Consider the following 6003-nt stretch of genomic DNA (forward strand, 5'->3'; position numbering starts at 1 on the left):
ATAAATAATGGAGTTTCCTTTTTGTTCTTTTTACAGCAGTGGAAAAATTAAATCTGGTTCTCACAGACTTCTAAAAATTTAAGCATTTTACCATATATCTTTGATCTGGTAATTTCTTAATAGAAACAGTTTATCTTCTAGAGAAATCTGAATTCAACTGATCTTGGAATATTGTATTAAAACTCTTTCTGAGCACAATTCAGTTTTTCCAGCCTTGTTGACACACTAAAAGGCTTATACACAAAAGGCCACATTTAATTTGTGAAGACAGACATTTCAGAAAAGCCTTACATTGAGAATTTTGTCCATTCTTTGGTGAGGGTTTAGCTGGTGTTGCAAGATGACACAATCATCCTCTGTGAACTGATTCATGTACTATGATGAGTGTTTCTATATGTGCATGATTTATAAGCTTATGATACACACACAGTCTGCATTGCATGGTTTTAGAAGTTTTTAAAATGTTTTAAATGGGGAATTTGGCCACAAATGAAATCCAAGGCTTTTGTGAAAATAAACACTGATAAGTATTACAAATCTTTCCTATTATTTTAACTGCTGTTCTGCCCTAAAGCTTTTAGTTACAAAAGAAAAAAAAAAAAAGAAAATGTTGCTTTGTGAATTCCCTGAATTTACATTGACCACTGTTTCAACAATTACTTGATTTTCTCGCTAACTCTGCATGGAGAGAAATCAGGGTACAGTGTGTCTATAATAATGATCCTACAAACTGGGTTTTTTAAAATCAAAAACTTCAGTTACATTGATTTTCAAAATGCATTTGTTCATGCTCAAATGTACCAGCTCTACGTAGTATTTTTTAAGTGTGGATAACACTCAATAAATTTTATTACCTGAACAGAGACACTGAAGGCTCCTGGCATGGACAAGGAGAAGCAATGGAGTTGGAATGTCCAAAAGATAGACATTTCTGAAGGAATGGAAAGCAAAAAGTTATCTCCTGAAGCTGATAATGATGTGTGACAGCAGACCAGCCAAGATGACTTGTGCTGTCAGTTTGCATTAGTAGCCTCAGTCCTTTGAAGGACAGATTTTGCATTGTGAGTGACCCTAACGTGTGTTGTACTTGGATCTCTACCAAATAGAAGTCATGATAAAATATAATGCCCCATAGATGGGTCTTACACCTTAACTGTTGTTTTCCCCGAGGCTATGTCAACTGTAATTCTTAATTTATGGGAACTTTGCCTGAATGTAACTTGGAACAAAATGTGCCCAGTGTTCACAAAAACTTTCAAAGAAGGTAGTGCTGTTCCCCAGTAGCATTCATCTCCTGGACTGGTCCCCTGATAAATTCTGAACCATTAGATTAGTCTGGAACTAGACCCTTTTACCAACAATCATAAGAAAATGTAGCACTTAAGCGTTACTCAAAAGAAATTTCTACCAAATTAGTTAGCAGTACCACTGGTCTTAGCTATCCTACATACCACAACCAGAGGAATAAAGGAGGGCCCTCCATGCCTGCTGAGGCTGTCAGATGTTAACGCACAGACGGCATTACATCTGGAACACACACTGTCTGATGGAAGTTATGGTGCTTGACTCAGCCAGCTGCCTGGGTGAATGCCGGCAGCTTTCTGAAATAACCAGTAGCCCCCTGTCCTTCTGCGTGTTGCTGGCACTAGTCACCAGCTCTGCAGAGCTCCACTCGAGCAGCAGCTCTGACCCCACTGCCTACAAGTGCCGAAAACATGCTGACCCTCCTCTGGCCAAATGACCTCCTAGGGCCAGTGCAAGGACTTCTGTTTAGCCCCTTGTATTGCTCCGTGTAATGTTACCTTCAGCGAGACAATCATTTCTTATTTTTTCATTAGATAGATTTGTAACACGCCCACTTCTGTGTGCATTGAAATATTTATGTAGGCAATAGGTAGGGAATCCATTAGCAGGAATCAATGTTTCCACTCGTGCGGTTTTTTTTAGACCCAGCGGTATTTTGCTAATACAGAACACCTAGCCAGAAAGCAATACAATGTCCTACCTCAGCTGATTTATTGAAACTGTATTTTTGAGGGCTGTTTTTTTACTTCAGTGACTCATGCGATGTGGTGCCATTTAAACACTGTGTGTAGGACACATGCTTGTTTGAACACTTCATTATTTGGCTCCAAGTAGTACAATATATTGTTCTGTTTAGGGAACAAGTTTGAATTTACCATTGACTCAGGAGAACTTCACAATGTATCGTTGGGTCAAGGACAGGAAGCTGTAGCAGAAATAGCTATGGAAAAAGCATCAAAAGAAGGCCACTGGGTTATACTTCAAGTAAGTCAAAGCTCTTCATTACATCAGTGCTGCATTGCAGTGTTAGAAACTGAAGCTTTTCAAAATAACATGTGCCTAGATGAAAGAGTGCTAAATAGTGATTTAAAACTTCCTTTGTCTTCACTATAAGGGAAGCATGTAACTTCGTCTGCGCATGCAAGTGTCACTGAATATCACATAAAATATGAATTGCAACTATCTTATGTGTAGGGAGTCAACTAACATATTTTCCCAAGCACATCATATCTGATTTACTAATTTATTATCCATTAAAAATATCCTTTAGTAAATAAATGTGTAGCAAAAAGGATTGTTACGCTGTATAATCAGATGAATAGATACAAACAGGGAAGATTGCTGTCATTATGCAGTATATTGTGCTAAACAGATGCACACGATTTTTTTCAAATATTGTGCAATATCAAACTGCTTCCTTATGTTTGGGTTTTTCTTGTATCAATAAAATGTTTCATATTTCAAATCAATAGCTCACTGGGAGGCCTATTTTTTCCGCCCTTCTCCCCCCCTCCCTCCCCATCTCTGAATATTTATTTTGTAGCAAAGCGGCTCGACACATTAGAGAAATCACCGAAGAAACCAAGGGAGGGAAGTCAGCAGAGAGATCCGTTTTGAGTATGGGGAACTTGCCTCTCCTCCTAAAGAACATCTAATTTGGGGGGAAATTTGGGAAACCTCCCATTAAAATAACTGATAAGCCACTACCTGAAACGCTGCCTGATCACCACGCTGCACTGGATACATTTGACCAGGCAAGTAAAACACCACAGAAATAAAACTTTAAAAATGGCACTATTAAACTTCTCATTTTAAAGCCACTTGAAACAGAGAAGCTGCTAAAAGTCTTTACAATATACGCAATAATAAAGTAGAATGCATTTCATTTCCTAAAGAATTGTTCACGTATCCCAGAGTGAAATAACCACACACCTATCACACACACACAAAAAATCACCTATTTTTGTATTAAAGCATTATGTACAGCTTCTGTTTAAAAACATCCCGGTGTGCATGGGAACCAAAGAATGTGCGGTCACTATAAATAATTACTGTAGTACAGAATAAGAATTTATTTTGGTTCAGTCTAGTTTGATTTTTCCTGAAATGCAAGACCATGCTTTTTCGTATCTCTAGAATATCTTTTACATATTCTGAGTATGTCGTGCACTGGAATTAGGTCTTCAGCTGAGATTCACTATGCCAGTTTATATTGCTAAGGATTTGGTCCAAAATACAGATTGTACATAAGAGGAAAGAGTGCTCTGGATGCTAGGGTATCATATTTTCCTCTGTCCTTTGTAATATTTGTTTTGGAAGGCTTTTAATATTTTTTTAAAATATTGTTACTGACTCTCAAAAGATACATACAAACATAGGTGTATAAAGGTAGTAATTATAAGCTATGATTAAAGATATGGTCAAAGAAATCACATATCTCTTTAGAACACATATCTGTACTAAAGAAAGAGCATCAACCTGAATGCTAAGAAACTCACCAACTAAAACCAATAAATAAAAATATATTGGGTTTCAGCTGTCGTTTAAACAGTATGTTCTAAAAAAACCTTCCCCAAAAATTACAGAGTCTTTTCTTCTTTTCCTCTTGTTCAGAATAATCTCTTCCGTCAATAGAAAAGGGGAATTGCCCGCCGCCTGCTCAGCGGCGGGAGCATCGCCCCAAGTGCTGACAGGCGCACAAAGAAACCGCGGCTGCGGGCACAGCCGAAACACGGTTGTCACAACTTGTGTCGCCACGGTCCTGCTCCCCGCGCCAGCCCCGCGGGCCGGGCCGGGCCGGGCCGGGCCGCCCGGGGCCGCCGGTGGCGGCTGCGCTCGGGGTGTCGCGGCCGGGCCGGGCCGCACCTGCCGGGCGGCTGCGGGCGCCGCCACGGGCCGGGCCCCCCAGGCCGGCGGCCGGGCTCTGCCCTGGAGATCCGAACCTCTTGGCTGCCCCGCGGCAGCGCGCCTGCGGAGCGACCCCGCGGCCCCGCCGGGCTCCCGGAGCAGCGGCCCGTCCGTGTCCCTGTCCGTGTCCCTGTCCGTGTCCCTGCCGTGCCAGGCCGCGCGGCGGGAGGACCGCGGAGCGGGACGCGGCCGGAGCGGCGCCGGCCCGTTCCCGGAGCCAGAGCGCCCCCTGCCGGCAGCTGCCCCGCCGCGGCGGAGGCGCGGGCGGGCGCCGCCCGGTGCGGGCAACGAGGAGCAGGGGTCGGGTCGGGTCGGGCCGGGCCGGCCGGCAGCGCGGCCTTCGGCCTCACGGCTGGAGGTGACTCGGCCGCCGCTGCCCTGGTGTTAAGGCCACAGATCGGGCGTACGAGACTCCCCACGCTGGGTCGCGTCCGCAGCACCAGCGCTGCCGAACACCTGGGTGCCTGCGCAGAACTTTGTGGGGGATCATAACTTGCCCCCACCCCAGAGCCTGTGGCCGAGGCTGCAGAGTGAGCCCTGGCTGTTACAGGCAGACATGAAGCTCCGGTGTGAGCCCCGGCTGTTGCCAATGCACATGAAGCGCTGTTGGAGCCACGTCAGCAAAACCAAGGCACCTACTGCAATTTGTGCCATGGTGTCCGTTCGGAGGACAGGGGTGACACGAGCAGAAGCCAGTCCCGGAGAAGCGGCAGAGCTGCCGGGCTGGAGGCGACTCGGCCGCCTGCGACCACCTGCGTCCGCCTGCTGAGCCGGGTCTCGTGCCCGCAGAAAGTAAACACAGGCGTTAACTGGCACACTGTCTCACTCATTTAAGTGGCCGCGAGTACACTGCTCTCTTTGAGGAATTATACTTTAAATAGATTTAGCTGTTTAATAAATCAGCCCCTGATCCCCTGCAGCAGTGACCTCTGATCCCTTATCAAAGTGAAGATTTCTCATAATCCTGTGCCAGCAAGGCTGCGGCCAAGCAGAGATACTGACAAAGTGTCCACAGGCGAGAAAACTATTTTGGTAAGAGGGAGGCAAAGCAGCCCTCTCCCTTCCATCTCTGTGGGGCAGTTTGTGATTATTGCTGCCTGCAGCAGCGGCTGCAGTGGAGGGACCCTCCCTGAACGCAGCCTTTTGTGGGATGGAGATGGGAGGCAGGTAACAGGCAGCACCTACGCTTCCCAGCCCACACCGTGCACAGCCGAGGAGTGGCTCACAGCCCCCGTCCTCACCTGAGAACACATTTACCATCTCACCTACTCCTGCTTGCCCCCAGCCCTGTGCAGGGAAGGGGTAGGAAGCTCCCAGTGCCACACGTGAGGGCTTTGTACCCACCCTGTCCCTGGGAAAGAGGCACGTCGAAGAGGAAGGCAGGAGCGAAACAGGCCCTGTACTTACACGGCAGCAAACTGTGGGTCCCATCCTCCTCCTGGGGCAGCGGCGCCCCCGCCAGCAGCAGCCCACTTTCGGCGAGCCCCCGCCATCCGCCGCCGTGGCTGGCTGTCCCCAGCTGCCAGGAGCCCCCCGCTGCGGGGAGGAAGAAGCAGCATCTGAGGAGGGAAGGGGAACAAAAGGACGAGATCAGAAAAAGGAATAAAAGAAGGAAATGTAGTGAATAGTAAAAACAAGAGGAGGAATTTTCCTGGGGGGAGGGGGGAAGGGAAGTGCCATTTATGAGAGCTTTTTTCCCTACAATTTCTGCAGAAATTCTGACAATGCACGTGCTCATTTTCCCTTTCCCATCCCACACAAACCTGTTGTTATTTTACTTCCATTATTTCA

General features: G+C 46.5%; 1 long non-coding RNA gene across 1 annotated transcript; it reads right to left on the reverse strand.

Annotated features, from left to right (window-relative positions):
- Nucleotides 1–857: 857 nt before the first annotated feature.
- On the reverse strand, nucleotides 858–5678 carry LOC309441575. The gene is made up of 3 exons (XR_014184421.1): nucleotides 5620–5678; nucleotides 2181–2245; nucleotides 858–931 (listed from the first exon to the last, which is right to left on the reverse strand). It is a non-coding gene; the product is annotated as an uncharacterized lncRNA (long non-coding RNA).
- Nucleotides 5679–6003: the final 325 nt, after the last annotated feature.

Source organism: Streptopelia decaocto (genome assembly GCF_964273445.1).
Source record: "Streptopelia decaocto genome assembly, chromosome: 6".
Classification (NCBI taxonomy): Eukaryota; Metazoa; Chordata; class Aves; order Columbiformes; family Columbidae; genus Streptopelia; species Streptopelia decaocto.